Source organism: Lytechinus variegatus, chromosome 1 (genome assembly GCF_018143015.1).
Source record: "Lytechinus variegatus isolate NC3 chromosome 1, Lvar_3.0, whole genome shotgun sequence".
In the NCBI taxonomy this organism is placed as follows: Eukaryota; Metazoa; Echinodermata; class Echinoidea; order Temnopleuroida; family Toxopneustidae; genus Lytechinus; species Lytechinus variegatus.
This window is the reverse complement of record NC_054740.1, coordinates 23,170,697-23,181,138: the sequence shown is the minus strand read 5'-3', so window position 1 is coordinate 23,181,138 and position 10,442 is coordinate 23,170,697. Positions and strand designations below refer to the sequence as shown.

The following is a 10,442-nucleotide window of genomic DNA, read 5'->3' as shown; positions in this document are numbered from 1 at the left end:
AGTGGCTGACGTTATAGACGACAGATATCACTCTTGGGCCTTTTTTTATCAAAGTGGAGACAATGTCAGAGTTGGGATTCGAGCTCACAACCTTGCGATTATGAGTCCAATGCTCTAACCACTGGACTACACGACCCGCATGGGAGTGTTAAAAAGAGATGTTAGATATATATTATGTATAAATTTATCTCATTGTATTTTCTGATTGCATAAATCGTAGGCTTTTTCAGTATAATTTTTTGGGGATGCATTTATTGAGGGTGATATTAATGATATTGCAGAGCGATCAATTTTATGACTAATATAATTATGAAATATAATATAAGCTTTCGCAAGAGCTGTTATTTCGAGTGCTATACGAATTTAAGGAATTGATCTTGCCTTGTACCCATTCACGTCAGCCGAGTGCATCACGATGTGTGCAAGCGTAACTCTGAAAATGGTAATTCAAAGAATATCGAAAGGGAATCGTTATTAAACAATCATATTTCTTCTCATATAGACCAAAGAAGTCCCACCTTTTTAAAAACTCCATATGTGAGTGGCGTAATCGTTCAAAATTTTGAGGGGGTCGGATTTGGCGTAAGGGCAAAATTTATGAAAACTTTCGAGCGAGCGAAACGAGTGGGCGAATTTCCACCATTTTTATTACAAAAGATCAGATTTTGTGACAGATTCTGACATAGCATTCAGGAAATATTATCATTATTTCACCCTTCTCTCTTTTCTTTACCTTTTTCTTCCTTTTAGAACTTGTTCGTGACAAAAATCGGGGGGGGGGGGAGCAATCACCCCAAGCTCCCCCCCCCTCTGTACGCCACTGTCTTATATACAAAACTTGAATACAATCTTCATTGATCCGGACAATTGCTTCCTCTTCTCGTAAGAAAATGAAAACCTGTCTTTTTTCTTTGCTGATTCAAGTCCTTGGATTTATTGATCGATGATTTGTCATATCGAGGTTACCATAATCAAAAGCAATGGCGTGATTCCTGACGCCCATTTCCGCCTTTGAATTAAAAATTTCAGCTGTCTCTGGCAAGGCGAAAGGAATTTTTTTTTGGATACATTTAAATTACACCTGCTGGTTTAATCTATATAACAATATCCGTATGTTCCTCCAGACTTATACATGCTTCTTGAATGAAACAAAACATTCGACCGAGGAAGTCAATTACTGAAACTCACAACACACACACACAAATGATAAAAAAAATCAACCAAATTCAGTAAAAATGATTGGAAAATTCTGATTGAAAAATGGTACGATTTGTATATTGCGATCAATAAAGCACAAATTGGTAACTTTCCTCTAGTTTACCTTGTACCGAAAGATAATGTTTATTTGGTAACGAAAATAATATGTGAATTGAACATAAACACAAGTTTCACATATTAATGATAAGAAAAAAACCATTTATAATATACATGTAGGTTTAATAGGTACAAAAAATATAGGCACTTAAGAGAAATATCGCATTGTGTAAAAGGCCCTGTATAAGGCTAACTAAACAAACAAATATTTGATAAAAAAAAACAACCAAAGAATCATAATTAGACAAATTTGTGTGTTCCCACGAAGTGACGGATGTGCGCGCAACTTTTTAAAAGCCAGTTTTGAGTAAATCGCTTGCAAAGGTTTAGACCTCGATCTCAACCTCTTTAATGTATGCAGGGTGAAAAAATATCATATTTTCGTAGAGGGTATATTCTAGACAATCTTCGATTCCAATCATTTGCATTTTCCTTTAGTATTTAAGAAGATAATGAGCTATAAACAGAACCATATTTTCGTGAAAAAAAAATATTACGGGACACGCTTAGATTTATTTTCACGAAGTGACGGATAGTGCTCCGCGCGCATAACCGTCACTTCGTGAAAACCCGAAATTCAAGGACGCGCTTCAATTTTGTTTTTACGAAGTGACGGGAAGAGGTTCCGCCTTAGTCCCACGTATAGCCTAGTGGATGCAATTCCATACTTATGTTTTAGATATACACAAACTCTTTATTTGCTATTGCAAACAAAATTAATCCTAAATGTGAGATTAATAGGGCCTGCAGCTTCCGCTAATAAGTACAAAAAATCACTTCTAAAACTGTTTTCTTTTTTTCACGTAATAAAAGGGAAGCCCAATAGACACACGTTTTAAATTCTTAGGCCTATTTTATTTCAATATCATATTCATTTTTGATAGATGAACACTGAAATACGAAAGCTTTGTATAACAGGTCATGAAAAATGTGACTACAATGTAGTCGAATTGTCTTTGTTAATTTATAAAGAGTTTAATTATATACCCTTTGTGTGCTCTGATTCCGTTTGGAAATTGAAAATTCAACATTATAAACTTTTGTTAAGTTTATTAACCTCCCTACCCCCTTCATAAAATGAAATCCCGATTGAATGTCTCTTAAATGTTGTGTATTAATTCTTTGTTAAGGCCGAGTTAGTAATTCAACATTATTCTTTGAGACTAATACCTCGAAAATTGTACTCAACTAAATGTGGACCTAACTTGTCAAAGGCAACAAGAATTGGTAAATTATGACTAATTGCTACCCCCCCAAAAAAAATTGTCAAAATAAAGCGAACAAATTTCGAGTTACATATCACTCTCGTCCCCCACCCTCTCATTCTCTCTCTCTACTCCATTTTTCCTTTATCACAATGGTCATGTATTCTCTCCTGAAAATCCTATTAAAATATCTTTTCATGCAAAATGAGAGTTATGTCATAAATCATTGAAAATACTAACGATATAAAATAAATTCTTCAAATTTAGCAATGTGAATAAATTTAGAAGAACACTTTTAATTCTATAACATATAAAATCATAGCAGCAAGTGACAAATAGAAAATTAAAATATAACATTTTTTTCATATCAATCATTTCGATAAAGGTATGCTTAATAAATTCATTAAAGTATCATCTCCATACAATGTTAACAATGGAAAAATATTTTGACAAATTTTTAAATTCAATAATATATAGGACCATAATCGCTAGTGACAAACACATCGACATTCATAATTATTAAAATCAATTTAATATTGCACTGTGAAAGGTATAGGAAATGAACCATCAGGTACACATTGTCAGAATTTTGTCATTTTATACATTTCATAAAACTTGAATATACCGTTATGCAACAATATATTTATTTGTATATCAAACCTTGCTAAACACAATCAGTATAATCCTAGTCTGGGAATGCCACATTTAGAAATACAGAATTGCTATCAAGTACCCAATTCTACATTCAAAACATTCCAATGACAAATTAATAAACTTTCAATTACAAGAATACTGGAAAATAATCATTGCTAGTGGTGCAGGAAAGTTATATTCTCTAATGTATATTTGTATTAACATACACAATCATATACAAGTATAATTGCCTATTTCTTTTCCATCAAAATAGAAGTAACATAGTCAACATTACTTATTACATTCACTACTCTTTGGAATTTTTTAATGAAAAGAATGTCATAATTAAATCAATTGCCTTGAGAGTTGTTTCATGTTTTTACACACTGTCAAGGACTAAAAAGTCCAATAGTACAAAAAGCTTATCTTTACCGAAGGAACCATGCAAACCTTTGAATAAACAATTATAAACTATGATGGTCAAAGAAAGAAATATAATTTTAAATCAATAATTTAACGTCAAATCAAACAGGATAATTTTTTAAACAAATTTATAATCAAAATTCCAAACGACAGCGACAAAAGCAAAAAAAAAGGCAATGATAAAAAATACGAATGACTAAGTAGATTTGTATTTTTTCCATCATTCTCAAGTCATTGGCTAAATAACATTCATCAATACATTTTCCAATCAAACACTTGTTTTTTTAATTGCAAATTATTGTCAGAGTCCAAAACAGGAACATATATTAAAATACACCTTAGTTTCTTCCAAATCTGAAAACTTTACAAAAAATCGTCTTCATGGTTTTAGAAAATAACATCTTTGATCTTGTGGGATTAAAAAAAAAGAGTAAAATTCTTACTACAAATAGACAGAAAAACATGTGCTGCAGTGTATCTTTAACCTCAAGCTAAAAATAATCATGTATTACTTCTTTCCTGAATAACACTCATTAACAAAATCTAACAGTTGGATTTTCTGGAATAAAATTACGACACATCGACTGCATGAACCAGGTGTGTGAGCGATGACAAATAAAGACATGAAAATTCTGTAAAGAGTTGGGGGATTAAATTGAATGAGCTCTCAAACTATTGTACAGGAATGGGGGATATCAAGCTTAAAATAAAAAGCAAAAAATAACTAAAATCAGCTTAAGAATTCTCACCCCCTGATAAACCAATAAAACATTACCTCATGGAAGAGGGGGGGGGGGGGGGGGTGTCTGTATTAACACATTTGGCTTTTGAAAATGAATTCACAAAAACCTAATATGATTTTCACCCCTACATCCTTACTAGTAATATATCATGCAGCTATCGAGTTTCACAATGCATGTCAGTCTAAATTGTATGATTGTTATTATTAAAGAATATGAAGTATTAACACAATACATTTAAGCACAATAGAGCTAATAACATTCAGTTTTATTTTAAATGTAGAAATATGCAGTATTTCTGTTTTTTAGATAGCACCAAGCAAAATGAAAACATGCGAAACAAATGAATGAAAAAGGGTAATTATTCTGCATCCATATGTGGACGATGTGTATTAGCAATTTTAACATGTAAGTATAGCAGATAAGTGACTATTCTGAACTTTATATTTGACTGTATATATAAAATATTTTTAAAGGAGTTCATAATCATATCACTATAAGAGCAGAGACTTATAGTTCAAGCAGTATAGTTTCTTTATATAATACACTGCTCTAAAAATGAAACCAGATTTGAAAGTCCTATCAAAATTAAAACTTAACTTATGTTGAAGTCAAAATCTAAAGAAAATTAAAATTGGTATCAGTTACCCAGCTGGAAAAAGAAAAGGTTAGATGAGAGCACTGAACCTGAAAGGCCACGAGGTAGAGCCAACTCCTTTTACATTTTCACAAGTGTAGACAGAGTTTCATCATTAGAATTGCAGTCAGAGTTCTCAGAAGATGTTTCTAGTTTGGTTACTTCAATATTTCAAAACCAGGGCACACTATAAAAATCCAGTCACTACCAATTCCACTGTCATGTCACCAAATCAGATCATATCTGCGATGTTCAGGGAATCATCAATGACCCATCTGACAAGCGTGTCGGCCCCTGGATCTAACCTATGTGTGTGGAATGAAATAATGTACAAATTATCTGTTTGTTTTCAAAGTTTTTTGTCAATCCAATAATAAAGTTTGTAGAATAGATAGCAGACTCAATATTTTAAATTTCCCTTACCAAACATAAACCTCCCCAGTCAGTATGGTACAAGAATATACTATATACACTCTATTTACCACTGATAATTAAAGCAAATATTTCAATTAGATGTTTCCAATTTATAAGAAAGTTTCAGCTGAAAATATGATCACATGTCAAATTTGTAATGTTCTAGGGCAGTACACCAAGCATCTATTAAAATGAGAATAATGTTCTTTTACAACTTAGAAATACATGTATATCTGCTAAATTATAACGTATTCCAAAATTAATATTTTCTGATTATAACTTTGAATCAACGTAGTTTTATAGCTTCATTGTTTACCAGATTTGTAATTGAAATTAATTTTGGTAGTGAGTGAAAATCAATGAATTGCTTATACTGACAGGATGTCATGTGAGTATGACAATTCTCACCTGGAATTGTATCTGACCATCAGCATTGTTAAATAGCAAGTGTACCAGTTCCAGGACTTCTCTCATTTGTTCTCTCAAACATTGCTTATTGTATATACTGCATCTGTAAAAAAATGAAAATATCTTCATCATCATGATTATGATGAAATCCCAGTTGCAGTTATTGATGTAGATTCTTTCAGTTTCTGTAAAACGTTATAGAGATAAGGGCGAGGAAGTGGCCACCAAACAACAAAGTATAAAGCTCTATCTACATTAGATGTAGACTGAGTCTGGACTTGAGATTTATTTAAAACATAAATCCCCAGTAATCTTCAGTTTAACTAAGGACTCAACTTATTTGCCCACATAGGATGGCCACTAACTGTACCATGATCTCAGCATTCATATTGTTATTTATAGATCCCCCCCCCCCCGGTGGGGGTATCTATCCATTACATATTTTTAAAAGTATGTAATTACATGATGAGTTCACTATAGCAAAGCAGACAATAAAATCTATGTATTCATTTGTGATTTTTTTATGGAAATTTATTGCAAATACTATTCATATGGCCTGGGATCTTGTGAAGACAAGTTAGAACTTAACGAGTACGGCGAATTAACACAATGGCAATACATGTAAATTAGACTAGAACTAGGCCTAAACTAATGCCCCTATAGGCCTATAGGGGCATTAGTTTAGGCCTATACGACTATTTCACCAAATCCTCAGCCTTCATTAAATCTATTTAGTCTTGATAAATATTCTAACCCTTATGGTTTGACTAAATTTACATTCAAGTTCGATTGAGTGACAAAAAAGTACACGCAATACTCCGTTCAATTTTCACTGACACGAAAATAAATATGTGGGGCAATGTATGTAGAGATTGGACGTTATTTTAAGGATTTTTGCTATCAGAGACGTTTAAAAAGGGTTGAAATCACTCGAAATGACTTTAAAGGCTGCATTACATTTATTTCATTTCCTACAATTACAAAAAACTCACCATTTCATGGTCTTCGGCTGTTCCAAACTGTAAATATTTGCCTTCCGTCACTTCGTGAAAAAACTCTTGAGTGCAAAGCGTATTCGTTTGTTTTCACGTATTGACGGCTGCTTATCCGTCACTTCGTGAAAACAAGAAATCCTTTTACCCGGTATTTTATTGAATGTCATGTCGTCATAGCAACGTAATTAGACATTATTGTGATCTGAAACTTTTTGAGGTTCAAGATATAAGTCATAGATGTCCAAAAATGCAAAAAACTCAAAATTGAAAAAAGTGAAAATTTTCCTCTTATCCGTCACTTCGTGAAAACAGGGACGAAATATATATAACTTGTCGAAAGATAGATGTGGATTTTAAGGCCATGAATTTTCATCTGCGATTTATGTTATTTTATTTTATTATTTTTTTAATAAAATTTGACATTAAGCATGTACTTAAAAAAACCTAGGGAGTTAATTTTAATACCAGTTGGTGTCGCAAGGTATTGAAATTACACCCCTTAATATGTTTCAACGTAACAATAAAAGTGTAGAGTAATAATCAACGGTTTATATAACACTCGTGGGTGTTGAGCTAACACCAAAATTTTGACACCGGTGTAAAAAAATGACCCATGTGATCCTCTCTGTACACCAACTACCTAGTTCTAAAGTATCATGATGAGAGTAATAAAGTGCGTCCCGCAAAAACGAAACCGAGGATAATTAGATTCAAGAGAAGTCTCTAAGCTGTATAATAATAGTTCATTTTGCAATTGTGATTTAGTTCTAATTCTCGGATTTTTTTTTCTGGGACGCACTGTACAATAATGTTCTGTAGCGAGAGGAATATTGTACTGTACCGATGCCTTTAAAAGTCACGTTGATGATACTGCATTCTGTCACGTGACTGCTGATGGGTGATAAAATGGCAATACACTTTATTAGCGCTTAATTGATTTTCCAATATGAGGAGATAATGGCACAATATCAACAGTTGGACATGCGATGAACACGAATTATGGGCATCCTTGACTATTATGATATACGTTACCGTGTATGAAATTTGCACACGCGCAGTGAGTGTTATAATGAGCAGGATGGAATTGCGCCATTGCACACTAACTGCACTAGTAGTTTACCCTTATTAAGGGAAAACCCATTTGACGGTGGCTAGGGATTAGAAAATATTAAAATGATTCATTTCTTATTGTTATCACGGAAATAGTGTTGAATTACTCCAAATTATAGTAGATAATGTGAAAAAATATGCGTTCAAAAACATTTCTCAAATACAAATATGCTATCCGTGGTACATGTAAAATATTGATACCTCTGAAGTAACAGAAGTAACGATAATAATGTAATAATATCATTATTATTACGTTGTTAACATTCCACTTATAGTGCTTTATACATCGAAACGACGGCTCGAAGTACTTTACAGATACGCTCTAAGAAAAATAGATTATGTTGAATTCAAATAATAATTTAAATATCAATATATGAAAACTATAAAATTTACTTTTCCTTGCACGAAATGTAATTGAACCAGTCCATTTTGCTTTTCACTTTTTTTTACATTATAATTATACTCATCGCACTTGCAAAATAATATTCAAGAGAATACTCATATCTAATGAATACTTGAACGTACCAACCTCACAGATTCCACATATTGCGAGGTCAATACGATCAGACTTATCTTCACTTTTAATTCCATCTTGTTATAACATCCTAAGAAACCTTCTATCCATCTCATTCATTCCAAATTGCTTAGATGATGGGAATTGATCAAAAAGAAATGCCCTATAGGGATAGCAGTTGGGGGTCAAAACCAGGATTAGCCTTTAACACTTGTTTAAATCAATAATACTGACTTCTATAATCTTGTATAGATTTTCAACATTGGCCTTTTCTTACACTGATCCCTTCATAGTTATTATACAACATGGAGAATTTATAGTTTAATAATATACACATTGCACCTGGATGTACTGTAGATGGGGGAGGGGGCTTGGTGGCACGGTCCCGAAATTTCACTAACACAAATAAAGAGAAAAAGAAAGAAATTGAAGAGAAAAGGTTGACAGTATACTTTCTGATTCAAGTGTCAAAATCTGTCACAAAGTTAGATTTTCATTTTCAAATTATGGTCAAATTTTCGCTCGCTCGCGACTTTAAAGCAAGTTTCCCAATATATGATGCGCCTCCTTAACATTTTTTTAAAAACTATTTTTTTATAGCTCATTTCATTGCTGATACTGATACAATAAGGACGGTATATTATGAAAGCACAGGCGCAGAAGAATACGTAACCTGAACGGAAAACCTCATCTTGGTTCCAAGATAATTCTTAACATTGGATTTGTAGGCGCCTCTGCTTATGGTGACATTTACAAGCACATCAGCGAGCTTTCTATACCGCTTTGCATAATGCTTCGCGAGGGTCTATTCAATCGTAAACCCCTCAGGACTTAAAAGGTAAAATGTCAGGTATATCAAGGCTCTTGGTTGATTCGCGGATGACGAATTCATCTTTACAGCAGGAGTAAAGTCACATCAACACAACTAATTCCAAACCGACCGATAGAGTATGTCATTTGAAATAATGTAAAAGCTTTGATCGATCTGTAATCGGTACGCCGGTATGAATGTTGCATAATAATAATCTCATATGCCTTATTTAAATAGTGTGAGCGCGAAGCGCGAGCTATTTTTAGAGTTTATGTTTTTTCCCCAATATTTGAACATTCTTGGCAATGTTTGTGACCCTGAACAAGATGTGTATACAACTAAATAATTACTGCGAGCGCGAAGCGCCAGCAGAATTTTTTTATATACGTTTTGATCTGATCGAAAAGGGACACGTTAATGACTGCTTGTAGTTATAGCCATGAAGACGTTACATATTTCGACAATGAAATAATGGGAGCAGAAGCGCAAGCGAATTTTTTTTGACATTTCTACCTAAAAAATGAAATTCTAAGCACTTTTTGTAATAGTGAAAAGGATAGGTATATTGATGCGAGCCTAAAAATTCGAGATTTAGACCTAAAAAAGGGACACTCTATTCATGTTTTTTAAATCATGAAAAGGATGAGTAATTGGGGATTCTCGTACGTCAAGGATGCGAGCGGAAAGCGCGAGCAGAAAATTTTTGATATTCCGATCTGAAACTGGATAATGATTTAAATAGAGAACAAGCTGTATATCTGAATAGACATGCGGGTGCATGTTTCATATTTACACCTAGAATCTGGGCGTTCTAAATACATGTTTTATCATGAAAATCAATAAAGAAAGCGCGAAGCGCTAGCTTAAAATATTTGATATTTTGATCTAAAAAGGGTCAATTTAAGCTCTATATTTCAATCTATTTTTATCTAAACCTAATAAGAGCACGAAATCTGTTAATATTTTGGCCTGAAAACTGGACATTTCAAGCACTTTTTTGATATAGGATGTATTAGTTTAACAATTAATGCGAGCGCGATTCGCGAGCCGAAATTTTTGTTGAACTGTCATGAAATGGGGATTTGAAGTAGCTTGTCAAAGAATCAATATTGAGATATACGTAACTCCCCAATCAAAATGTGAGCGTGCAGCTGATACATTTTGACAATCAAATCTAAATAGGAATATTAAGAGAACTTTCTGAAATACACGGAAATAATAAATACCTGACAAATCAA

At 33.0% G+C, this 10,442-nt stretch overlaps 1 long non-coding RNA gene across 1 annotated transcript; it reads right to left on the bottom strand.

Annotated features, from left to right (window-relative positions):
• Positions 1-2,646: 2,646 nt before the first annotated feature.
• On the bottom strand, positions 2,647-7,076 carry LOC121409510. The gene is made up of 3 exons (XR_005969169.1): positions 6,767-7,076; positions 5,775-5,877; positions 2,647-5,257 (listed from the first exon to the last, which is right to left on the bottom strand). It is a non-coding gene; the product is annotated as an uncharacterized LOC121409510 (long non-coding RNA).
• Between the last annotated feature and the right edge of the window lie 3,366 nt (positions 7,077-10,442).